Source organism: Ixodes scapularis, unplaced genomic scaffold (assembly GCF_016920785.2).
Source record: "Ixodes scapularis isolate PalLabHiFi unplaced genomic scaffold, ASM1692078v2 PGA_scaffold13__105_contigs__length_92229423, whole genome shotgun sequence".
In the NCBI taxonomy this organism is placed as follows: domain Eukaryota; kingdom Metazoa; phylum Arthropoda; class Arachnida; order Ixodida; family Ixodidae; genus Ixodes; species Ixodes scapularis.
In genome coordinates this window covers 17,870,883-17,898,392 of record NW_024609839.1, presented here as the reverse complement: position 1 = coordinate 17,898,392, position 27,510 = coordinate 17,870,883, and the positions used below count along the sequence as shown (strand labels likewise).

Genomic DNA, 27,510 nt, shown 5'->3' with positions numbered 1-27,510 from the left:
CGCTCTCCCACCTTGCTCGGGGATGCCATGAGAAGAAAATATCAAGAATGCAAATGCTGAAATTACAGCATATTAATTTTGGTGCTTTCTTTAGTCCTCTCGGTCGCTTTTTACCGGACACGGACATACGCTGACAGACGCTTCTATTGGACCGTCGTTCGCGCATGATGGAACGCTAGACCGCCGCTTTCATGGACGAGTCCTGCGAGCGTCATAAAACTCTTTGGACGGGGGCGGAATAGCAGGCCGACGCAGGCAAAAACGGACGCCGAAGGGTAGCGTCCATGTCCGCATCCTTCGGGCATGGCAGACGGCGGTAGACGGTGGTGAAATAGCAGACGATGTCGGAGGCTGCCACGTGTCTGCTCGGACAACCAGCAGGCGCTGTGAAACGCTAAACTAGACGCACCGGATGTCGGGAAAGGGAGACACCAGGCTTGTTAGCGTGTTCGGCCGAGCAGCCAAGCCAGTCCAGTGGTAATGGGTGGGGCACCTGATTTATGGGCGGGGCATGGGGCGTTCCTGACCTCCACCTAAATGGACCTTTTCCGAGAAGCGTTCTGTGCACGCGCGAGCGCCCGATGCCAAGCGGTGGAAGTCGGCACGAAAAAATCGAGGAAATTCCGAATGAGGCTGTAAATCGACGAGTAGAACATGTAATTGCAGCATATATATAATTGTGTTACACAAAAAAAGAAAGTGGACGGAAAGAAAAACACGACGTTTGGGTGGACGCTACGGATTTCCTTCTTTAAAGTCGCGCTAGGCCTACCTCGTTGCGTTGGGCACGCGACGCTGCTCAGAGTGCGAAGCAACTGGTAACGTAGCTCCCATTATCGATGGTAGCGCAGGTAGGACACTTCCTTGATTTTTAGTTCGTGCAGCCACCGCCTGGTGCCGTCGGTATTTGGAAAAGGTCCATTGAGTCTAACGGCTTAAATATTGCCCGAAATTGTTTTCCTCTTGTGAAAAAATCTCGAAAAAAATACCCCAATTAAGCTCTTAAAAAAAAAACAAAAAAACTTTTGCTTTAATTGCAGTGTTTTTTTAAGTTAAGGTCACTTGGTTGACGTATCTGTTATTTGGGTGCCGCAGCTTCCAGCGTAGTAATTCTCCAATCATAAGACGACCGTCGGCGCGTGATAGCGTGGTTTCTACTGTATGATTGTAACGCTTGTGGCCCCAATGTGGCGGGATGTTTCTTGTCTGGGAGCAAGGTTTGCTTCATACCTTCAGCAGCGGTCGCACTGCTCATGCATCGTGCAAAAAACAGACTGCAGATACTCTCAGACTTTTCCTTCTTTTGCTCTCAGATTCGTCACAGAAAAACTGTTTGCGGACATGTTCGAAGCATATGCGGATCGCAATTTCTCCTGCTTCTTTTGCAGGGGTTGTGGTGACGTCAGCAAGACACCAAGCTCCGATTGGCGCCCACTAAGGATAGTGGGTAGACCTCAAAGTAATCTGACTGGAGGTCTACCCGGTATCGTTAAATCAGAGTCAATTAGAGCTTGGCGTCTTTCTGACGCCCCCCCGACCACTGCAGAAGAAGCAAACGAACTTGCGCTCCGCACATGAAGCAAACTTGCGTGAGGAGTGTCTGCAGAAAATTCTGTCATGTCTGTAGCGAACATTAAGCTCGTTCGATTTACTTACATCTCCTGAATCAGAGTAGCGATGTGGGCGAGTTGGTTCATGCTTAGAAATAATGGAAACAGCGCGCAAACGACAAGGACGGGAGGAAAAGGAGTACACAGGACGAGCGCTACATCTCCTGCACGGGTGCAAATGAGTGTAGGGCGGTGGACTGCCGGGCGTATCTCACTACACATGCCGAGTACACTACCCTACACTTTTCTGCGCCAGTGCCGGAGGTGCAAGTAAATTGAACAAGCTTATTGTGTATCTTGTACGAGCATGTTTATCCGGTACATGCGAACACCGATTGCTGTGCGAACATTTCAGTGCGGCATTAGACACACTGTCTCAATACTGGCTTTAGAAACTAGAATCGTCCTAAGGCAGTAGACAATTGAAGCTTGGTTGCAGTACTGCTTCAGGCTTAGTTCTTTCAGGGACTACGAAGGCGCGTGTTAGTTCGTCAGCTGGGTGTCTCGGCTGAGTACCTTGTAACCATAGAAAAATATAAAGGCAGCTGGAAAGGTTTGCAGTGCTCCTCAGGGAGTTCGAGGTGACCGGTCGTTATTTGAATAAGTTTCGCTGTACAAACATCACATATAATAGGTCTGCGAACAACCAGCTGGTGTTGTGACGTGACGTCATCACACTCGGATGGCGCCAACTCTGCGGTTGGATCCCAGCCCGAATCCGAACGTAATTCGGCCATTGATTGGGCGCGAGACTCGGCCGAATGCTGACGCAGCACTCGAGCCCAATCAGCGTCTTCGTTCCACCTCACTTTGTTGAAACCAAAGTTTGAGGGCGCAGACTTTGATTACTCTATACTAGTTGTCAGGACAGGGAAATCTGACGTTTTGGGCATTGTTCATTGGTGGCGCAAAGCAGTTCTTAGAATATTTGGTTGTCAAAGGAAGAAGAGATAATTTTACGTTTGAAGCGTACACGTCTTAATAAAATAAGAAAAAAAGGTAATATAAAGAAACCTTATGCATCATAATTCTTAATAGCGTTCCTCGAGGAACAAATCTTTTTTTTCCTTTTTTTTTGCAACGGGTTTTGAGGTGAATACGAAAACAGGTCTTTGCGATTATACCTGTGTCCGGCCTCCGCCATTTTGCGACTGCAGCGACCCCTATCAGCCAGAAATGTCTGCCACCCACCTGAGTTGTGAAAACACGGTCAGCGCGACTCCCCACGTGCATAGTGTATTCCGACTTCGCCAGCTTTTCTTATAAGTTTTTACTTTCCTTGCCTGTCTAGGATGCTTACCCTTTGTATATTATCTTCCACTGTGAGAACCAGGGAATACCAGGGCTCGTAGCGTGCTCGGCCTTCGCAGGAAACGAACGAAGAGAGCACACGTTAAGCGGCCCTCGACGCGGGCCGTTCGACATTTTTCGAGGATTATTTTCGTCGAGATAATCTCCGAAAAGCCTTTCCGGCTACGTGAATAATAATAGTATTAATAATAAATAGTTTTATTTCCATCGATTGGTATGGTGGGACCCGAAGACAAATGCTTCAATATGCAGTTTCACTAGTCCTCGGGCACCTTCAATGGTCAGAGGCAACGGAACCGAAATAGAAAAAAACAATATACAGGCAAAAAGAAACAATTACAATTTACATAACTATGCATTTTGGACTATTAATGAACCAAAATAAAACAGAAAATAGAAATCAGGTTTAAATCAGGATAAAAATACGAACGTAATTTTTTAGAAGTTATATTCAAAATCTACATTATTACTATAAAAGGTCTTTAGCAAGTGTAATAGGGAAATTTTTAGCATTTAGAGACCATAGTTTGTACGCTGAGTGACCATCTTGCACTTCTCTCTGCCGCGAGTAGGATATGCTGGTGAATTTCCCGGCCAACATGGAAGGTTTTTTTTAAAAGAGATGAGCCCCTTATTTTTTCCTCTCCTGAAACTAGCATATTGTCTATAAAAGTAAACTTGCAAAAAGTGCTTATCTTAACATTTCTGATTATTTCAGAAGTGTGAGCATCATAAGGCACATTACATATGCTCCTTAATATTTATTCTTCTAAAAAGAACTTTCTATAATTAGTAGTTTCGATGAATCCCATACAAGATTGCAGTATGTTAAGTGAGTGTAAAATAGAGAGTTGTAAATTAACCATTTAATAATTGTGAGCAAAAAAAAACATTTGCTATTTAGGATACCAATTACTCGTCATAATTTTGGACTAAAATAATTTATATGACATTCCGAGGACATGTGCTCATTCAAAAAATACGCCAAGAGTTTTGAAGAAAATAACTATTTTAATTGGACAAGAATTTATACGCAGTGATCTAGATAAAACCACAGGCTTGCTTTTTGGATGAAAAATGACTGCGTTTGTTTCATTAATGTCTACCTTTAAAGAGTTACTATCGCTCCAGCATTTTATATTTAATAAAGTGTGGTTAGCTATATCTATTAAGTCATCACCTGTATCGGAAGTGAAGAATATGCTAGTATCATCCGCGTAGTTCACAAATTTCGCTTACTTGTTAACGTTAACAATGTCGCTTACGTCTAAGTTAAAAAGAAGGAGTCCTAAAAAAAAAGCTTCCTTGCAGAACACCTGAGGTGATGGGTTTTACATTGGGTGAGTAACTGTTCATGCATACCAATTGTTCACGAAATTGCAAGTAGGGCTGTTAAAGCAACAGTGCCTGTCCACGAATACCATAAATTCCAAGATTTTTTTTTTATAAAACATTATGACTTAAGCAGTCAAATGCTTTCGTGAAATCCAAAGGTAGCCCTAGCACTATTTTTTTTTCAAAACTTTTCAGACTGTATTCTTTTTGGTTAAGTTATGCTGTTTCCGCAGAACAGCCTTTCCGGAAAATTAATTAAGATGTAATAAAATTATATATGTTTGAAAAGTTTTCTAAACGATAATAGGTTGATTTCTCTAAAGCTTTAAAAAAAAGACATTACACAAATGAGCCTATAATTACTTAACATTTCGTCGTTTACCCTGAGACTGGGGTTTTTTTTTTGAAGAGCAGAAGAAACAGAAAAAACAGACAGGTCTCAAACTCAGCTACACGTTTATTTCAAAAACTTCCTCTTATATAGTTCGTTTTTGGTCGTCAACAACCAATCACATACGACTTGTCTCGACTTGTCCTTCGCACCGTGACTTTACAGGTTCCACTATATCACAAAAGAAGCGGACATTCCCAACGTTTCCAAGTGAAAAGGTTCTAGCAGAAGATATGCCTCACAAAGCCCCAAGCAACTCTTTTGTGTCCTCACAATAAACAGGACAACAGCCAACAACAACATCCCACTCAAAACTGGTCACCTCCAAAATTGTAGAAAACAGACAATACACACCGGTACACACCACAGACAATACACACCAACAAAGCCTTTCAGAATGACTAACTAAAAAAAAAGAAAAAAAAAAAAGCACTTAAAATTGTAAAAATTGCTTGCAGCGGTTCCCTATTTCCATGGAAGGTTGACTAATGCAATTTCCCAACGATCTAATCCTAATTGTTTCTCTTACCACCCTTTTAACATCGTTCCTTTCCTTAACAACTACATCCGTTCCAGACCAATCCGTTGTGCAGTTTCTACACTCCTCCAGATGCTTAGCCAACTCCGAATTTGCTGCATTATTTTTAACATTCCTTTTGTGTTCTGTTAAACGATCGTTTAAACACCGAGAGGTTTGGCCTACATACTTAAAACCACACGCCAAAGGAACCTCATACACCACGCCTACGCTACACGGCACCGACTTTTCCCTATGCGCCTTCTGACAGCCCCTCTGCGCCGTTTCAAAAGGTGTCAATCTATCTAACCTAAAATCCGTGCTGAATACGACATCCACGCCATATTTTTTTGCACATGCTCTAAGATTGTGGGACACCTCGTGAAAATACGGAACCACAGCGTACCTATTCCTGATTTCTTGCGTCTTCCCCTTTTTCTCCCTGCACTGTAGGGCAATCTGCCTTTTGATGTATTCTTCCCCATATCCTGCCATTACCAGTCTTTCCCACTGGTTTTTTAGTGCCTCCGGTCCGAAATGCATGCATGATCTCACCAAAGCATTACTAATCAAAGATCTGACTACCCCGGCTTTTACATTTTTCGAGTGACAGCTATTCTTTGACAGAACCGGTTTTGGAATTTCCTTCCCATACTCCCAACAAAGACCTCGTTCCAAATGCAAACGCAGGTCGAGAAATTGCAGGACCTCGCCCCTTGGCCTCTCTAACGTGAATCTCAACTCTGGCGCCGCTGACCTTACTACTTGTTCTAAAACTTGGTCCAATCCTTCCTGAACAGAGCAAACTAAGATATCATCCCCAAATCTTTTCACAAAACACTTTGGAGACAACTCCTCTACCTTGTCATACACTTGCTGGTCCACCGTGTTTAAGTAAATTTCCGCTAACAAAGGCGCTACAGACGAACCTATACAAACTCCCTCTTTTTGCACAAAATTGCGACCTTCGTATTCCAATACCGTTGACTGTAAATAAAGGTCTAGCACCGAAAGAAAACTATCCACCGCTATTCCTGTTCCTGATTGAAACTTAATAAGGTTCCCTTCCAAGGCGATCCTCACTCTATTCATTAGTCTGCTTTTCTCTAAAGAGTAATATAGGTCCTTGATGTCCATGAAGAATACCGCGCACTTCCTTCCGTGAAACTTTTCTATTACTTCAATCAACTCACTAGAGTTCCTTAAGGCAATTGACTTCTCCAAATTAGCTAACTTCAAACCCCGCTGTAAGAAGCATGAGACCACCTTCTGCCACGTCCCATTCTCGTTAACAACGGTACGAAGGGGCATTTCAATCTTGTGATCCTTCAAAAAGAACTTAAGGGTGAGCGTTGAACGCAACGGTTTCAAAATGCTTTTCGCTACCTCTTCCATGCTTTCCTCCTGAAAAACCTTGCAAATGCTTTTCCTCAGCTTCCCGATATTGCCCTTCCATTCATTAAACAATGATCCCAACGCTTCCTCCGACTTCTTCTGAAAGGCCTGTACAGGCAAAACTGCAAACCTTCCTGTTTTATCTGTCTGCAACAGTTTTAACGAACTCCTTTCTAACTCTTGTTTCACCGCTCTCACATCCTTGAAATTCCTCCTATCGATGGGATACGCGTTTCCCATTATTTTTTCCATGCGCCCTACAGCATCTTCGACAAACGCAAACTTCTCCTCACTATCCACAACCCTGGCGATTGACTGTATGTCAGAAAACACGTCGAGTCTAGACGGCTTAACGTTTACACAGTACTTCGGACCTCTACCCAAGAACTCCTCCAATTTCTTTGACACCACTACATTTTCCGGGTTAATTATACAATGCTGTTGTTTACAATTTCCCGTCCCCTGTACACACTTATTTACCTCTGCCCCCCGAGAGTTCCACAACTTGAAACTGTCCAAAACATGCCTCCTTTTGACATACCACGCACGGTCGAAATGTGTCCTCATGACGGCGCTCCAAAGATGGTAGTCTCCATGCCTCCTGAAGTTCTTTCCGAGAAGAAGATTCCAGAGTCTGTCACAGGCGCTGCGGATGTCTTGAACCCGTTGACCTGTTCCAGACCTGTAGGCTTTGATGACCTTCTTCTTGTCCTTCCACGGTATCCCGGAGGCTGCCAGTTGTTTGAAGAATAGCGGGTCCACATACTTTTTCCGCAGACACATCCCGAAGAACGCCACGTCGGCTTCCAACTCCGCCATCCGACGTCCCATCTTGTCCAGTGCCACATACGCTTGGCTGATTAGAAAGGCCGGCGACGACGAAAACGTTGGTTCGAAAGAACCGGTAAAAGAAAATGGTAAAAAGCCTGCTTCAGGTACGATTAACGAGAAAAGAGAAAAAGTACAGGCTAGCTGGTGGAAGTCAACCATTTCGTTGTTTACCCTGAGACTGGGGGTTTTTTTGAAGACCAGAAGAAACAGAAAAAACAGACAGGTCTCAAACTGAGCTACACGTTTATTTCAAAAACTTCCTCTTATATAGTTCGTTTTCGTCGTCAACAACCAATCACATACGACTTGTCTCGACTTGTTCTTCGCACCGTGACTTTACAGGTTCCACTATATCACAAAAGAAGCGGACATTCCCAACGTTTCCAAGTGAAAAGGTTCTAGCAGAAGATATGCCTCACAAAGCCCCAAGCAACTCTTTTCTGTCCTCACAATAAACAGGACAAAAGCCAACAACAACATCCCACTCAAAACTGGTCACCTCCAAAATTGTAGAAAACAGACAATACACACCGGTACACACCACAGACAATACACACCAACAAAGCCTTTCAGAATGACTAACTAAAAAAAAAAATATACATATATATATATATATATATAATAAAAAAAAAAGCACTTAAAATTGTAAAAATTGCTTGCAGCGGTTCCCTATTTGCATCGAAGGTTGACTAATGCAATTTCCCAACGATCTAATCCTAATTGTTTCTCTTACCACCCTTTTAACATCGTTCCTTTCCTTAACAACTACATCCGTTCCAGACCAATCCGTTGTGCAGTTTCTACACTCCTCCAGAAGCTTAGCCAACTCCGAATTTGCTGCATTATTTTTAACATTCCTTTTGTGTTCTGTTAAACGATCGTTTAAACACCGAGAGGTTTGGCCTACATACTTAAAACCACACGCCAAAGTAACCTCATACACCACGCCTACGCTACACGGCACCGACTTTTCCCTATGCGCCTTCTGACAGCCCCTCTGCGCCGTTTCAAAAGGTGTCAATCTATCTAACCTAAAATCCGTGCTGAATACGACATCCACGCCATATTTTTTTGCACATGCTCTAAGATTGTGGGACACCTCGTGAAAATACGGAACCACAGCGTACCTATTCCTGATTTCTTGCGTCTTCCCCTTTTTCTCCCTGCACTGTAGGGCAATCTGCCTTTTGATGTATTCTTCCCCATATCCTGCCATTACCAGTCTTTCCCACTGGTTTTTTAGTGCCTCCGGTCCGAAATGCATGCATGATCTCACCAAAGCATTACTAATCGAAGATCTGACTACCCCGGCTTTTACATTTTTCGAGTGACAGCTATTCTTTGACAGAACCGGTTTTGGGTTTTCCTTCCCATACTCCCAACAAAGACCTCGTTCCAAATGCAAACGCAGGTCGAGAAATTGCAGGACCTCGCCCCTTGGCCTCTTTAACGTGAATCTCAACTCTGGCGCCGCTGACCTTACTACTTGTTCTAAAACTTGGTCCAATCCTTCCTGAACAGAGCAAACTAAGATATCATCCACAAATCTTTTCACAAAACACTTTGGAGGCAACTCCTCTACCTTGTCATACACTTGCTGGTCCACCGTGTTTAAGTAAATTTCCGCTAACAAAGGCGCTACAGACGAACCTATACAAACTCCCTCTTTTTGCACAAAATTGCGACCTTCGTATTCCAATACCGTTGACTGTAAATAAAGGTCTAGCACCGAAAGAAAACTATCCACCGCTATTCCTGTTCCTGATTGAAACTTAATAAGGTTCCCTTCCAAGGCGATCCTCACTCTATTCATTAGTCTGCTTTTCTCTAAAGAGTAATATAGGTCCTTGATGTCCATGGAGAATACCGCGCACTTCCTTCCGTGAAACTTTTCCATTACTCAATCAACTCACTAGAGTTCCTTAAGGCAATTGACTTCTCCAAATTAGCTAACTTCAAACCCCGCTGTAAGAAGCATGAGACCACCTTCTGCCACGTCCCATTCTCGTTAACAACGGTACGAAGGGGTATTTCAATCTTGTGATCCTTCAAAAAGAACTTAAGGGTGAGCGTTGAACGCAACGGTTTCAAAACGCTTTTCGCTACCTCTTCCATGCTTTCCTCCTGAAAAACCTTGCAAATGCTTTTCCTCAGCTTCCCGATATTGCCCTTCCATTCATTAAACAATGATCCCAACGCTTCCTCCGACTTCTTCTGAAAGGCCTGTACAGGCAAAACTGCAAACCTTCCTGTTTTATCTGTCTGCAACAGTTTTAACGAACTCCTTTCTAACTCTTGTTTCACCGCTCTCACATCCTTGAAATTCCTCCTATCGATGGGATACGCGTTTCCCATTAATTTTTCCATGCGCCCTACAGCATCTTCGACAAACACAAACTTCTCCTCACTATCCACAACCCTGGCGATTGACTGTATGTCAGAAAACACGTCGAGTCTAGACGGCTTAACGTTTACACAGTACTTCGGTCGTCTACCCAAGAACTCCTCCAATTTCTTTGACACCACTACATTTTCCGGGTTAATTATACAATGCTGTTGTTTACAATTTCCCGTCCCCTGTACACACTTATTTACCTCTGCCCCCCGAGAGTTCCACAACTTGAAACTGTCCAAAACATGCCTCCTTTTGACATACCACGCACGGTCGAAATGTGTCCTCATGACGGCGCTCCAAAGATGGTAGTCTCCATGCCTCCTGAAGTTCTTTCCGAGAAGAAGATTCCAGAGTCTGTCACAGGCGCTGCGGATGTCTTGAACCCGTTGACCTGTTCCAGACCTGTAGGCTTTGATGACCTTCTTCTTGTCCTTCCACGGTATCCCGGAGGTGGCCAGTTGTTTGAAGAATAGCGGGTCCACATACTTTTTCCGCAGACACATCCCGAAGAACGCCACGTCGGCTTCCAACTCCGCCATCCGACGTCCCATCTTGTCCAGTGCCACATACGCTTGGCTGATTAGAAAGGCCGGCGACGACGAAAACGTTGGTTCGAAAGAACCGGTGAAAGAAAATGGTAAAAAGCCTGCTTCAGGTACGATTAACGAGAAAAGAGTCAAAGTACAGGCTAGCTGGTGGAAGTCAACCATTTCGTCGTTTACCCTGAGACTGGGGTTCTTTTTCGAAGAGCAGAAGAAACAGAAAAAACAGACAGGTCTCAAACTCAGCTACACGTTTATTTCAAAAACTTCCTCTTATATAGTTCGTTTTCGTCGTCAACAACCAATCACATACGACTTGTCTCGACTTGTCCTTCGCACCGTGACTTTACAGGTTCCACTATATCACAAAAGAAGCGGACATTCCCAACGTTTCCAAGTGAAAAGGTTCTAGCAGAAGATATGCCTCACAAAGCCCCCAGCAACTCTTTTGTGTCCTCACAATAAACAGGACAACAGCCAACAACAACATCCCACTCAAAACTGGTCACCTCCAAAATTGTAGAAAACAGACAATACACACCGGTACACACCACAGACAATACACACCAACAAAGCCTTTCAGAATCCCTAACTAAAAAAAAAAAAAAATATATATATATATATATATATATAATAAAAAAAAAAGCACTTAAAATTGTAAAAATTGCTTGCAGCGGTTCCCTATTTGCATGGAAGGTTGACTAATGCAATTTCCCAACGATCTAATCCTAATTGTTTCTCTTACCACCCTTTTAACATCGTTCCTTTCCTTAACAACTACATCCGTTCCAGACCAATCCGTTGTGCAGTTTCTACACTCCTCCAGAAGCTTAGCCAACTCCGAATTTGCTGCATTATTTTTAACATTCCTTTTGTGTTCTGTTAAACGATCGTTTAAACACCGAGAGGTTTGGCCTACATACTTAAAACCACACGCCAAAGGAACCTCATACACCACGCCTACGCTACACGGCACCTACTTTTCCCTATGCGCCTTCTGACAGCCCCTCTGCGCCGTTTCAAAAGGTGTCAATCTATCTAACCTAAAATCCGTGCTGAATACGACATCCACGCCATATTTTTTTGCACATGCTCTAAGATTGTGGGACACCTCGTGAAAATGCGGAACCACAGCGTACCTATTCCTGATTTCTTGCGTCTTCCCCTTTTTCTCCCTGCACTGTAGGGCAATCTGCCTTTTGATGTATTCTTCCCCATATCCTGCCATTACCAGTCTTTCCCATTGGTTTTTTAGTGCCTCCGGTCCGAAATGCATGCATGATCTCACCAAAGCATTACTAATCAAAGATCTGACTACCATGGCTTTTACATTTTTCGAGTGACAGCTATTCTTTGACAGAACCGGTTTTGGGTTTTCCTTCCCATACTCCCAACAAAGACCTCGTTCCAAATGCAAACGCAGGTCGAGAAATTGCAGGACCTCGCCCCTTGGCCTCTCTAACGTGAATCTCAACTCTGGCGCCGCTGACCTTACTACTTGTTCTAAAACTTGGTCCAATCCTTCCTGAACAGAGCAAACTAAGATATCATCCACAAATCTTTTCACAAAACACTTTGGAGACAACTCCTCTAGCTTGTCATACACTTGCTGGTCCACCGTGTTTAAGTAAATTTCCGCTAACAAAGGCGCTACAGACGAACCTATACAAACTCCCTCTTTTTGCACAAAATTGCGACCTTCGTATTCCAATACCGTTGACTGTAAATAAAGGTCTACCACCGAAAGAAAACTATCCACCGCTATTCCTGTTCCTGATTGAAACTTAATAAGGTTCCCTTCCAAGGCGATCCTCACTCTATTCATTAGTCTGCTTTTCTCTAAAGAGTAATATAGGTCCTTGATGTCCATGGAGAATACCGCGCACTTCCTTCCGTGAAACTTTTCCATTACTTCAATCAACTCACTAGAGTTCCTTAAGGCAATTGACTTCTCCAAATTAGCTAACTTCAAACCCCGCTGTAAGAAGCATGAGACCACCTTCTGCCACGTCCCATTCTCGTTAACAACGGTACGAAGGGGCATTTCAATCTTGTGATCCTTCAAAAAGAACTTAAGGGTGAGCGTTGAACGCAACGGTTTCAAAACGCTTTTCGCTACCTCTTCCATGCTTTCCTCCTGAAAAACCTTGCAAATGCTTTTCCTCAGCTTCCCGATATTGCCCTTCCATTCATTAAACAATGATCCCAACGCTTCCTCCGACTTCTTCTGAAAGGCCTGTACAGGCAAAACTGCAAACCTTCCTGTTTTATCTGTCTGCAACAGTTTTAACGAACTCCTTTCTAACTCTTGTTTCACCGCTCTCACATCCTTGAAATTCCTCCTATCGATGGGATACGCGTTTCCCATTAATTTTTCCATGCGCCCTACAGCATCTTCGACAAACGCAAACTTCTCCTCACTATCCACAACCCTGGCGATTGACTGTATGTCAGAAAACACGTCGAGTCTAGACGGCTTAACGTTTACACAGTACTTCGGACCTCTACCCAAGAACTCCTCCAATTTCTTTGACACCACTACATTTTCCGGGTTAATTATACAATGCTGTTGTTTACAATTTCCCGTCCCCTGTACACACTTATTTACCTCTGCCCCCCGAGAGTTCCACAACTTGAAACTGTCCAAAACATGCCTCCTTTTGACATACCACGCACGGTCGAAATGTGTCCTCATGACGGCGCTCCAAAGATGGTAGTCTCCATGCCTCCTGATGTTCTTTCCGAGAAGAAGATTCCAGAGTCTGTCACAGGCGCTGCGGATGTCTTGAACCCGTTGACCTGTTCCAGACCTGTAGGCTTTGATGACCTTCTTCTTGTCCTTCCACGGTATCCCGGAGGCGGCCAGTTGTTTGAAGAATAGCGGGTCCACATACTTTTTCCGCAGACACATCCCGAAGAACGCCACGTCGGCTTCCAACTCCGCCATCCGACGTCCCATCTTGTCCAGTGCCACATACGCTTGGCTGATTAGAAAGGCCGGCGACGACGAAAACGTTGGTTCGAAAGAACCGGTAAAAGAAAATGGTAAAACGCCTGCTTCAGGTACGATTAACGAGAAAAGAGTCAAAGTACAGGCTAGCTGGTGGAAGTCAACCATTTCGTCGTTTACCCTGAGACTGGGGGTTTTTTTTGAAGAGCAGAAGAAACAGAAAAAACAGACAGGTCTCAAACTCAGCTACACGTTTATTTCAAAAACTTCCTCTTATATAGTTCGTTTTCGTCGTCAACAACCAATCACATACGACTTGTCTCGACTTGTCCTTCGCACCGTGACTTTACAGGTTCCACTATATCACAAAAGAAGCGGACATTCCCAACGTTTCCAAGTGAAAAGGTTCTAGCAGAAGATATGCCTCACAAAGCCCCAAGCAACTCTTTTGTGTCCTCACAATAAACAGGACAACAGCCAACAACAACATCCCACTCAAAACTGGTCACCTCCAAAATTGTAGAAAACAGACAATACACACCGGTACACACCACAGACAATACACACCAACAAAGCCTTTCAGAATGACTAACTAAAAAAAAAAAAATATATATATATATATAAAAAAAAAGCACTTAAAATTGTAAAAATTGCTTGCAGCGGTTCCCCATTTGCATGGAAGGTTGACTAATGCAATTTCCCAACGATCTAATCCTAATTGTTTCTCTTACCACCCTTTTAACATCGTTCCTTTCCTTAACAACTACATCCGTTCCAGACCAATCCGTTGTGCAGTTTCTACACTCCTCCAGATGCTTAGCCAACTCCGAATTTGCTGCATTATTTTTAACATTCCTTTTGTGTTCTGTTAAACGATCGTTTAAACACCGAGAGGTTTGGCCTACATACTTAAAACCACACGCCAAAGGAACATCATTCACCACGCCTACGCTACACGTCACCGACTTTTCCCTATGCGCCTTCTGACAGCCCCTCTGCGCCGTTTCAAAAGGTGTCAATCTATCTAACCTAAAATCCGTGCTGAATACGACATCCACGCCATATTTTTTTGCACATGCTCTAAGAGTGTGGGACACCTCGTGAAAATACGGAACCACAGCGTACCTATTCCTGATTTCTTGCGTCTTCCCCTTTTTCTCCCTGCACTGTAGGGCAATCTGCCTTTTGATGTATTCTTCCCCATATCCTGCCATTACCAGTCTTTCCCACTGGTTTTTTAGTGCCTCCGGTCCGAAATGCATGCATGATCTCACCAAAGCATTACTAATCAAAGAACATTTTTCGAGTGACAGCTATTCTTTGACAGAACCGGTTTTGGGTTTTCCTTCCCATACTCCCAACAAAGACCTCGTTCCAAATGCAAACGCAGGTCGAGAAATTGACCTTTTTCAGAGTTCGTAGAAGCGACCGTGGCGCACCCTCGCGGAGATAATTCAAAACGTTTGCGGGCTCAGTCCGTCCTCCCGTCAACCCGTCCGCTTCCTCGACGCGATCGTTTTGGGGCGTTCGTTGTGGAAAGTTTTTCTCGCTGTTTTCGGGCTGTCGTTCTTTACAAATGGCTGATGACGATCCCAGAGGATCGAGTAAAGCAACCGTCTTCGACACTGCCGACTTTATCCATCTGTACGCTTTTCAAGACGGATGGAGTGCCGATGCTGCATCGGTAACGGTCGTCAACACAGCGTGCGTCGATTGGTACTTCGCGAAGGACTGCAGCCAACTCCGGAAAGGATGGGCCTTCAAAGAAGAAGCTTGCGTCAAGAAGGTCATGGTGAACAACTTTGATCCCGACCAAACCGTTCAACTCGTAAGGAGCACGTGTGCACCGCACCGTCTATGAAACCGGGACATTACAGGCAACTGATATCGCTTTTCAAGAGCGCCGATATCGTTCAAGCGTCTTGCGACTGCCGTTGCCAGGGTTAGTTTATTTCTCCGGTAAAACTCGTGGCAATGTAATAATGTGTCTTAAGGATTACAAAATGTGTCAATATTTGTAAGGCGTGAGCCCCATAGTCGCTATCCTTTCGGCGCATTTGTATCGAGATCCGTGTCTGCCAGTCCTTTGATCATATTTTATGCGTGACGCGATAAGTTATCTAAAAAACAAAACAAAAAAAAAACGATATTTTTCGTTTTCGTCTTTTTCGTGGTACTTCAGCATGCAACTAAAAAGGGCCAAGCTGTCATCGATCTACTTATCGAACTAGATGACGTGTTGATATAAAATTCTGTAGTAGGGCATTTTTTTTATTCAATATTTTAATGAGTTTCAAGCGTAAATATAAATTTTGCAGGTTGAGCGGAACATGCCAGCACATAGCTGGCCTGCTCTTACACTATGCGACAGTGTAAAGGTCTGTTTTTCGTGACAACGGCTTGGCGTCCCGCCTCTTTGCTGCCCTGCTGTACCGTGCAAGCAAACTCGGTGTGGAGACAGGTGTCGGGAATGACTAGCTTGCACGGAGTATAACGGGAATCTCCTGAGTTCAAACAAATATGATTGAACTAACCTCCAATGAAGTGGACACCGCAAACACGCGAGTTCGCAGATAGCTGCCAAGGCGTCCCGTCAGAGTTCTGGCGTCGCAGCGCTTGAATCCATTTTTCTTTCTTCTTGAGGTGCGCGGTAGCTTTCGGGAATCTAAAGAAGCTCACGTTCGGCGTGTTTTTTTTATGTTTGTACATCCAACAGCCGCGCAGAGGCATCGCAACAGTGCCGGACAGACGCGCCTAGCAATGCGAGCGAAGCCAGGCAGCGTGCGACGAGAGCCCGCAAAGATGGCGCCTTTCCCTTTCCCACTCTCACCTCTAGTTCGGGCATGCGCACAAAATTCTCCGAAAAAGGTCAATTGCAGGACCTCGCCCCTTGGCCTCTCTAACGTGAATCTCAACTCTGGCGCCGCTGACCTTACTACTTGTTCTAAAACTTGGTCCAATCCTTCCTGAACAGAGCAAACTAAGATATCATCCACAAATCTTTTCACAAAACACTTTGGAGACAACTCCTCTACCTTGTCATACACTTGCTGGTCCACCGTGTTTAAGTAAATTTCCGCTAACAAAGGCGCTACAGACGAACCTATACAAACTCCCTCTTTTTGCACAAAATTGCGACCTTCGTATTCCAATACCGTTGACTGTAAATAAAGGTCTAGCACCGAAAGAAAACTATCCACCGCTATTCCTGTTCCTGATTGAAACTTAATAAGGCTCCCTTCCAAGGCGATCCTCACTCTATTCATTAGTCTGCTTTTCTCTAAAGAGTAATATAGGTCCTTGATGTCCATGGAGAATACCGCGCACTTCCTTCCGTGAAACTTTTCCATTACTTCAATCAACTCACTAGAGTTCCTTAAGGCAATTGACTTCTCCAAATTAGCTAACTTCAAACCCCGCTGTAAGAAGCATGAGACCACCTTCTGCCACGTCCCATTCTCGTTAACAGCGGTACGAAGGGGTATTTCAATCTTGTGATCCTTCAAAAAGAACTTAAGGGTGAGCGTTGAACGCAACGGTTTCAAAACGCTTTTCGCTACCTCTTCCATGCTTTCCTCCTGAAAAACCTTGCAAATGCTTTTCCTCAGCTTCCCGATATTGTCCTTCCATTCATTAAACAATGATCCCAACGCTTCCTCCGACTTCTTCTGAAAGGCCTGTACAGGCAAAACTGCAAACCTTCCTGTTTTATCTGTCTGCAACAGTTTTAACGAACTCCTTTCTAACTCTTGTTTCACCGCTCTCACATCCTTGAAATTCCTCCTATCGATGGGATACGCGTTTCCCATTAATTTTTCCATGCGCCCTACAGCATCTTCGACAAACGCAAACTTCTCCTCACTATCCACAACCCTGGCGATTGACTGTATGTCAGAAAACACGTCGAGTATAGACGGCTTAACGTTTACACAGTACTTCGGACCTCTACCCAAAAACTCCTCCAATTTCTTTGACACCACTACATTTTCCGGGTTAATTATACAATGCTGTTGTTTACAATTTCCCGTCCCCTGTACACACTTATTTACCTCTGCCCCCCGAGAGTTCCACAACTTGAAACTGTCCAAAACATGCCTCCTTTTGACATACCACGCACGGTCGAAATGTGTCCTCATGACGGCGCTCCAAAGATGGTAGTCTCCATGCCTCCTGAAGTTCTTTCCGAGAAGAAGATTCCAGAGTCTGTCACAGGCGCTGCGGATGTCTTGAACCCGTTGACCTGTTCCAGACCTGTAGGCTTTGATGACCTTCTTCTTGTCCTTCCACGGTATCCCGGAGGCGGCCAGTTGTTTGAAGAATAGCGGGTCCACATACTTTTTCCGCAGACACATCCCGAAGAACGCCACGTCGGCTTCCAACTCCGCCATCCGACGTCCCATCTTGTCCAGTGCCACATACGCTTGGCTGATTAGAAAGGCCGGCGACGACGAAAACGGTGGATAGTTTTCTTTCGGTGCTAGACCTTTATTTACAGTCAACGGTATTGGAATACGAAGGTCGCAATTTTGTGCAAAAAGAGGGAGTTTGTATAGGTTCGTCTGTAGCGCCTTTGTTAGCGGAAATTTACTTAAGCACGGTGGACCAGCAAGTGTATGACAAGGTAGAGGAGTTGTCTCCAAAGTGTTCTGTGAAAAGATTTGTGGATGATATCTTAGTTTGCTCTGTTCAGGAAGGATTGGACCAACTTTTAGAACAAGTAGTAAGGTCAGCGGCGCCAGAGTTGAGATTCACGTTAGAGAGGCCAAGGGGCGAGGTCCTGCAATTTCTCGACCTGCGTTTGCATTTGGAACGAGGTCTTTGTTGGGAGTATGGGAAGGAAAACCCAAAACCGGTTCTGTCAAAGAATAGCTGTCACTCGAAAAATGTAAAAGCCGGGGTAGTCAGATCTTTGATTAGTAATGCTTTGGTGAGATCATGCATGCATTTCGGACCGGAGGCACTAAAAAACCAGTGGGAAAGACTGGTAATGGCAGGATATGGGGAAGAATACATCAAAAGGCAGATTGCCCTACAGTGCAGGGAGAAAAAAGGGGAAGACGCAAGAAATCAGGAATAGGTACGCTGTGGTTCCGTATTTTCACGAGGTGTCCCACAATCTTAGAGCATGTGCAAAAAAATATGGCGTGGATGTCGTATTCAGCTCGGATTTTAGGTTAGATAGATTGACACCTTTTGAAACGGCGCAGAGGGGCTGTCAGAAGGCGCATAGGGAAAAGTCGGTGCCGTGTAGCGTAGGCGTGGTGTATGAGGTTCCTTTGGCGTGTGGTTTTAAGTATGTAGGCCAAACCTCTCGGTGTTTAAACGATCGTTTAACAGAACACAAAAGGAATGTTAAAAATAATGCAGCAAATTCGGAGTTGGCTAAGCATCTGGAGGAGTGTAGAAACTGCACAACGGATTGGTCTGGAACGGATGTAGTTGTTAAGGAAAGGAACGATGTTAAAAGGGTGGTAAGAGAAACAATTAGGATTAGATCGTTGGGAAATTGCATTAGTCAACCCTCCATGCAAATAGGGAACCGCTGCAAGCAATTTTTACAATTTTAAGTGCTTTTTTTTTTTTTTTTTTTTTTTAGTTAGTTGTTCTGAAAGGCTTTGTTGGTGTGTATTGTCTGTGGTGTGTACCGGTGTGTATTGTCTGTTTTCTACAATTTTGGAGGTGACCAGTTTTGAGTGGGATGTTGTTGTTGGCTGTTGTCCTGTTTATTGTGAGGACACAAAAGAGTTGCTTGGGGCTTTGTGAGGCATATCTTCTGCTAGAACCTTTTCACTTGGAAACGTTGGGAATGTCCGCTTCTTTTGTGATATAGTGGAACCTGTAAAGTCACGGTGCGAAGGACAAGTCGAGACAAGTCGTATGTGATTGGTTGTTGACGACGAAAACGAACTATATAAGAGGAAGTTTTTGAAATAAACGTGTAGCTGAGTTTGAGACCTGTCTGTTTTTTCTGTTTCTTCTGCTCTTCAAAAAAAAACCCCAGTCTCAGGGTAAACGACGAAATGGTTGACTTCCACCAGCTAGCCTGTACTTTGACTCTTTTCCCTATAATTACTTAGCTCATTTTTATCGCCTTTTTTATATACAACAGAGACTTTTGCTACCTGGATATGTCTAGGAAATACGCCCGCTTCGAAAGAAAGATTAAATATATACTTTAACACTAGATTGATTATATCTATGACATATCTAATTGGACGAATTTGTATTTCATCAGCATCACAACTTGCACTATTTTTGAGCTGCTTTGTGCAGTGCTGGTAATTGGCTCTAAAATAGAATTCCAGTTAATTTGCTGAATACATTAGCAGGAGCCAGAACCATCGACAGTGCTACCTAGATTTATAAAATGGTCATTAAACATATTTGCTAAGTTTTTACTAGCTATGTAAACACCTTTGTACTGAACCGTTCTAATGGCGTTTGACACAGGAGCACCAGTAACCAAAGAACCGAGATGCTTCCATATAAAATAGGCCCAATCATTTGTTCCCTCCCTTCGAAAAAAAAAAAGTTGGGTCCGGGGTCAGGTTCGTTCATCTGCTATAATTGTCATGAAAAAAAAGAAAGAAATAAGAAAAAAAACTTTCATTTAAAAGTCCTTTGAAAAAAAAAAAATTCCGAGGACACTTAAGCACTTTTTATGAGCTGTGGATGCGAAAGCGTTAACGTCGTTCTTCCGGTCCCTTAGTTTGTCTGCAGTGTACTGGCGTGGACGGCCACGTTTTGCTACTGCCGAGGTTGCGGCCGCCGACAATATAGATACGTCAGGCGCCGCCATATTTTTCGGCACCGAAAGCAGCGGAAGCGGCCGCAGCGCCAGCAGGGAGTGCGGCGGCGCCGCGCAGACCGCCCTGGCTGATGATGATGATGATGATGATACTGCGGCTGCTCCCTTTATAACGGGCGGGCTCAAATAATCGTGCCCAAGCCTGGGGGTGAATTCACGCCCCCTGTGTTGTGTATGATGCCAGCAATCCTCCAGTCGTCTTTTCGTCTGCTCGATGGTCTTCCGAAAGGCTTCAGTAGTATTGGCTGCCTCGCTTGTTGACGAGAAGCCCAGCGCTGCCGCTAGAGGCGGGACACCTTCGTGTAGTCGGTTCGCCTCTTCGGTGGCAGAAGTGGCAGAAGGTCGGATTCCGCCACAACGGAGTATAATGTGCTCTGCGGTTTCGCTCTCACCCTCGCATACTCGGCATACAGTCGACTGCACACTATTGTCGAAGCGCTGTTTGTACACCAGTGTGCGCAGGGCTCCAGCACGAGCCTCGAACAATAGGCGGCTGCCGAAGCTGTTGTCGTACAGCCGCGTCTCTGCCGTGATTTGCTGTTTTAACTCCGCATATATGGTAAGGGTTAACTTTGTCCGGGCAGCCTCCAGCCACTGCACATTCCCCTGTTCGCGGACCCTTTTCCGCACCACAGACTCCCATTCTTTCTCTGTGGTCGCCTCCACTGGTTCTGTGAAGAAGCCGAACTTTTTTCTCAAGCTGGTAGAGGCGCTTTCGCCAACGGCTCTGCAGGGAAGTCATATGTGTGTATATGAACAGCCTCTTGGCCCAACGGCACCGGTCCATGAGTCGAAGCCGCCCGTCATAGGAAACCTTGCTTGTCGCCTCCCTCGCTTCGAAAGACGACCAGCCCAGGTCCCCCTGCACTGCCTCATTCGCCACCGTGCCATGGCAGCCCAGCGCTTGGCGTCCCACTTCTCGTTGTCTGCGCTCCAAAGCGGTTCTTGTGTCACCTGGTACACACACCACTGCGTTGGCGAACGTCAAACCTGGCACCACCACCGCCTTCCACATTTTGCGGCTCACTATGAATCTATTACAGCTCCATAGGCTGCGCTTACGGAGGATGTTAGCTCCCCGTGTGGCGGATTGACGGAGGTGGACGCAATGCTCTTTCAGATAGTCTCGTTGGACAACTCAACGCCTAGGTACTTATACTCATTCAGTACCGGTAATACGTCAAGCCCCAATCTGAGGCTATCGAGCTTTTCTTTCTCAGTGCCCGCGAATTGTATCGCGGCGGACTTAGATGTGTTGTACTTGAGACCAAGCACGGCAGCCTCATCAGCACATATGTCGAGAAGTTGCTGCATCGCCGTTGCACAGCTTGCCGTCAGCACAATGTCGTCCGCGAAGGTCAGACCCGGTAGCACCCAGTTCACGGCCTCTTCATTTTCAACGTGCAGTAGCGAGAAGCCCAGTCCTGATTTTATCAACCGCTCCTCTAGTCGCGCGACATACAACATGTAGAGAAGCGGCGAGAGTGGGCATCCCTGGCGCAATCCACGTGTTACGACGATTTCTTCTGATCTGACCTCTCCCACTTGGGTTGTCACCGTATTGCCTGTGTATAAGCGATTAATAAGCTCGGTCCACTGAGTCGGCATTTCGAGCTGCTCCAGTCTTGATAGAAGCTTGTCGTGTGGAACGCTGTCATAAGCCTTGGCGACGTCTAAGAAGGTGCATATTAGTCTTCTCTCCTCTTTTCGAGCCACTTCAATGCACTGTGTAAGGGTGTACACGTTGTCCTCCAGTCGCCGGCCACGACGAAACCCTCCTTGGAGCTCGGTGAGAATACCCTCTTTCTCCGCCCATGTTGTCATGCGCTCTTTCAGGATGCTTGCGAAAACCCTGTACACAATGCTGGTGACTGTAAGGGGCCTGTAGTTCCGAAGGTAGCGCCGATCTCCTCCTTTCTTCGGCACAAGCACAACCCTACCTCGCCTCCAGTCTCTAGGTACAGGCTGTCTTCCGATGAGAATGTCCGTGAAGATCTCAGCCAGGTGTTCTCTCGAATCCTTTTGTAGCGTTTTGAGGACGCATGCTGGTATCTCGTCTAAGCCTGGAGCCGTGCTGCTTTTGACGTGGGCCAGAGCACGTACAATTGACACTAGGCCAATCTTCTCGTCGGAACTCGCGAGAGTACATTCCGTGCTGTTCTCTATAGTGATTGTTTGGACCAGCGCCGTTTCCTGTGGTGCGAACGCTTCCATCAAATGCTCTGTGAGATACTGGTCAAGCGCGTTCACCTCCAATCCTGTGCGCTCGTCTATGATGACTGAAGTTTGATCCCTGCCGTCCAGGGTTCCCAGGTATTTCCAAAACTTCCTGGGCGCATCTTTCCCACTTGACCGTATTTCCCTAATTTTGTCTAGGTCTGCAGCAGCCAGCTTCTGTTGTACCAGTTGTTTGGTGGCGTTTTTTTGTTCCTGGTACATTTTCCACTTTTCTGCGATCTCGTGGCTCACTGGTTACTGCTGCGCCGCTGGGTAATGCAGCGGCGGGAGTGCGAAACTCGGCACGGCGTGTCCTCTCATCAGGGGGATGGCATGACGTCACGAGCCTATAGCCTCAGCAAAGCAACTTCTTCTAAAGCCGCCTCTCCCCTACCCTCCTCACATTTTTCCGGAATGCATCTCGGGACGAGTCGGCCCCCCCACGTGACTTTTTCAGGTAGGTTCTAGTAAAGGGGCTATTGTGGTGAGCCGTAGTATGTTCGATTTACGGAGCAGGCAGTGAGCGCGGAGGCGGTGAGCGTCGGATTTGTAGCGTCTGCTTGTCTTTCTTTTGCCTTGTATTTCTCGACCGCTACGAATAGAGCATGAACTGTGGAATTTCAGAACTAAAGCGCTTCTTCGAGGTGCACCTACGTCGTTGGTAAATCTCTAGGAGGCTTCGTAATGTAAGTCGAGCGGCTCGCTCGAAGCACCGTCTCAGCAGAGACTGCCTCAAAAAAGCGCTGTCGAAGGTAGCGCTCAATCTTAAATTGTGTCTCACGCGCTCGCTCGCTCCAACCTTCACAGTGTTTTTTTAAGTCCGTCTCAGCTGAGGCGCTGCATTCGAGAAAGCCGGTCCTGGGCAGCGGTCCTTCCGTGCGCTTTAAACTTCTCCTCCAAGCTGCTAAACAAAAAAAAAAAAATTCTTCTGCGAAAACGCACAAGAGCAGACGTTTTCATCGCGCTGTCTTCGGCAACGAGAAATTATTTAGCGATGCGAGGCGTCCGCCCGAAAATTCGGAAGATACAACACAGGAATGGAAACGAATCATGGTGAGCTCTATACCCCTCCTGCTTTGCTCGTGGGATATCAACTTACCTTGCTGAGGCAGCTTTATTTTGTCACCGAAAATTATACCAATATATACGACACTTATTTACCGCATAACAGTAGATTTGCAACACTACTGGCCTTTGAACTGTACGAGTTCGGTGTGCCTTCGCCTTACTTTCTGTTGGTGTAGTTCATCTGTGGACACCGTGCTTATACTTCGCTGTACTTCTGTGCAACAGACCGCATGAGATGATAGGCGTAGTTCTTCACAGGTTCATTCTCAAGCATGTGTTCGTTTAGTGAACTAAAAATGTCTTTGCCAATGAAGCGTTTCATCATCTAAGGGCGAACGCACTAACCAATGAAACGAAACACCAGTGGGCGACTTCTTCGATCGCTACGACCGATTACTGCAATTTCCTACCCTACACGATCCCATCGCGGTTAGGAAACTCCTGCACACAATTCGTCCACACAATCAAGCGCGACCACCGCGATCGCAAATACTTTGCAAGGTGATTCTTCGATAGAGACTACACCTCTCGTTCTCCGTCGTCAGAACTCTTGGACAAACGGTGTTCTGCGTTATCACACGGATGTCACGCTTTGGTGATTCGCAGACTCCGCATCTCGACGATCCCGGGCATCGCCGCGCGTCGCTCCTCTGTCGGCTCCGTCCGTCATGCTTAAAGTTAAACGCCAAAACAACAGGGACACAAAGATCGATGCAAACAGGACGAGGAGCCTCGTCCTGTCTGCATCTATCATTGTATCCCTCTTGTTTTGGCGTCTAACTTCAAGCAATGCATCCATGAACAACCAACTAGCCTAACGCCCGTCAGTTTTGACAACTTCATCACTCGTAAATCCCACCGAACGACATAGAATTTTATATAGCATACCGCCAACCGGCCGACTTTTGTTATGACTAGGCTTCAAAAAAATCACGTGATGCCATATCCCCCTGTCTGTCATCATCATCACGTGTCCTCTCATCGTCATCATCGCCCTAGCTCCGGGATCCCGGTTGACGACATTAGACCTCAAAGCCTAACGTTAGGCCTAACGTCAGGTCAGCGCATACTTGCGTCCACCGCCCCCACCCCACCCCCCCTCACGTCAAACAGCTAGGCGTACCGGTTGATTACGTTAGACCTCAAAGCGTAACGATATGCCTAAAGGGCTGTTTATACTCCGTCGTAACGTCAACGGCATTTCGTCGGCGCGCGCTGGACCAGCGTTGGTCTATGGTACTAGGTGGCCTACGCTGGACTGTAAACACCATTGTTCGGGAGCTTCTCGACGCGGCCTAGTTGTCAACCAACGTCGGTCTGCGCTGGTGCGCTTTCTGTTCGTCGACGTTGGAGTATGAACAGCCCTTAACGTTAGGCCTAACGCCAGGCGAGAGCACACCTTCGTCCCCCCCCTCCCGCTGCGCCGGCAGCAGTTCGGCTGGACCCTTAGTAACAATGACGTCGTTGCTACGGTGCCATATGACGCGTCGCAGCCAAGGGCGGCTCAGGTGTCGTTTCGCTCATCCAATGGGAAATACGTGCCGTTTTTGGCTACTACAGACGGAATTTCGGTGCCATATCTTTTGCTGCTACAGACAACGCCGGCTTCGCTCCATGGGAAAGATAATGTTTTTGTATTAATAAGCGGGATTCCGTCCGATCGTCGTGAAGTGACGACCGTCGACACTGTATATTAGATATGCTTCGTTATACCAGGCATTTCTCAAATCATGTTCGGATAACGCGGCAACGTGGGGTCCATACATTATATTGTTAGAGGCGCCGGGCTACGCGAGCTGGTCGGCACAGCACGCGGCACGAGCGCAGGAGACTCGCGCCAGGCAGAGCTAGCCTGGGATACTCCGCCAGAGCAAGCACCCCAACAATCGCCCCGTCAGCTCGCCCCGTGAGGACCGCAATAAACGTGCTGACATCCCTGTGGAGGTGCGGGCCGCAACACCCTTCCTCGCCCTCAGGTACGATTATGGAGCTTCGTAGTGGCACCCTATCTCAGCCCAGCACCTCGGCCGCGCAGCCACCACCCGCCGGCACCTCTCGACCTCCCTCACCCGCCCTCACCACACCCACAGCCGTAGGTTCCAATACAATTCAACCTCCACAGCCCTGGCCCGTCTGGCATCCATCCTCGGGCCAGCGGGATCCCAAGGTATTCTCCGGTCTAGGAGACGAAGAAATCGAGTAGTGGCTAGACATCTATGAGCGGATTTCCACCTACAACCGCTGCATGGGATAACGCCAATAAATTGGCCAACATCATATTCTACTTCACCGATGTGGCCAAAACCTGGTATCTAAATTACGAGACAGAGTGGCACACATGAGAAGCCTTCACAACCCGTGCAAAGGAAATATTCGGTAGGCCTGAAAATCGCCGCGCCACAGCAGAACGTCGCCTTAACTTTCGTGTGCAGCAGCAAGGCGAGAGCTACACAGCCTACATCGAGGACGTACTCCGTCTTTGTCGCCGAACGAATGAACAAATGCAAGAAGGTGAGCGCGTCCGCCACCTCTTGAAGGGAATATCCGAGGAAGCTTTCGCGATGTTCCTCAATCAGCCGCCTCTCGATGTCAACGCCGTCGTCAGCGGCTGCACACGTCTCGTGGAGGCCCGCCAACATCGCGTCCTGTCTTTTGGAGCGGCAGTAAATGTGCCGGGACACCTCCCTCCTGTCCCAGAGCACCTACCCTCCCCTGCCATTCAACCAACAACTCAAGACGGACTGCGATCTCTAATTCGCGAGATAGTGCGAGGGGAACTGAACCAACTTTTAGCACAACTGTCGGCTTCCCCAACGCCCCAAGCGCCGATTCAGCACGTAAATCGGAATGAACTCTTACAACTCATGGGTATTCCTTCACCAACATTCACTGAGCAGTCAACACCCAGACGCTCATACGTGGAGGTCCTCTCCAGAGCCCCAGCACCAGTTGTTTGCGCACCTGCAACTGTACTGCCGCCCACGACTACACCTGCGCCTGTTGCACCCATCGTTGACTCACGTTTCGTTCAACCGCAAAACAACTCGTGGCGCAACGCACCACCGACCTGCTATTACTGTGGTGTGCTAGGACACATCGCACGTTGCTGCCGACGACGTCGCAACGACGAGGAACGACAGTGGTCCCGAGCATCAAGATACAACTATGACGAGCCCCCACGCCGTTATTCCAATACCCCGAATCGCCGCACGGATCAGCCTCCCGGATACAACAGAGCTGCGGAACCCCGCCACAACTGACGACAATCTCTTTCGCCGTATCGTCGCCGCTCATCATCACCGATGCTTCCTGCATCCTCCCTTCCAGTGCGGCTACAAACGGAAAACTAAATTACGCAGTTCCCGGAGGTGACACTGCCGTAGTCGATCATCCAAACAATCCTCCAGTTGCACGGAACTACACCAACGTTCTCATCGACGATCATCCATTTTTCGCCCTCATTGACACAGGTGCATCTGTCTCCGTTATGAGAAAAGACGTCTGCAAACAACTCCGTAAAGTGCGCACACCAGCCCAGGGCCTACTTCGTGGAGCGGACACCGACATCATCCACCCTTCTTCGGTGTGTACTGCTCGGGTTTCTATCGCAGACGTCCTCTATCACGTCCAGTTTGTCGTTTTATCAAAGTGCATAGCTCAGATAATACTTGGGTGCGAGTTTCTTCAGCCTAGCGAAGCCTTAATTGATTGTGGTCTTTCTGAACTACACGTTTCGAGCGAATTGTTTGAGGCTCCAAACACTAATCATACAGCTAAATTATGTCTAACTTCTGATGTCGAACTACTCCCAAATGCGACATCCCTCGTTGAAGTATTTCCGTCAACACGTATTGCTGGAGATGTCCTTTTTGAGGCCAAACGTTTACCCCTACTGCAGAAGGGGTTATTTCTTCCTCACGCCGTTGCCACTATCGAAAATGGAGCCGGTTGGGTAGCTGTTGATAATACCAACCCACATGTCGTAATTCTTCCAAAAGGACAGTCACTCGGATTAGCAGAGAAAGTGTGTTTACCAGCCATACCTCATAACGCACGACCTTCACCTCTGCAACCTGCGGAAAGACCCACTACTTCATCAGACTCGTTGCTAGTAGAGACCATGTCCTCCACGCTGGATCC

At 46.4% G+C, this 27,510-nt stretch overlaps 2 pseudogenes; both read right to left on the bottom strand.

Annotated features, from left to right (window-relative positions):
* Nucleotides 1–5,715: 5,715 nt before the first annotated feature.
* Nucleotides 5,716–7,390, bottom strand: LOC120846543 (annotated as a pseudogene).
* A 4,221-nt stretch (nt 7,391–11,611) lies between these two features.
* Nucleotides 11,612–13,286, bottom strand: LOC115330787 (annotated as a pseudogene).
* Between the last annotated feature and the right edge of the window lie 14,224 nt (nt 13,287–27,510).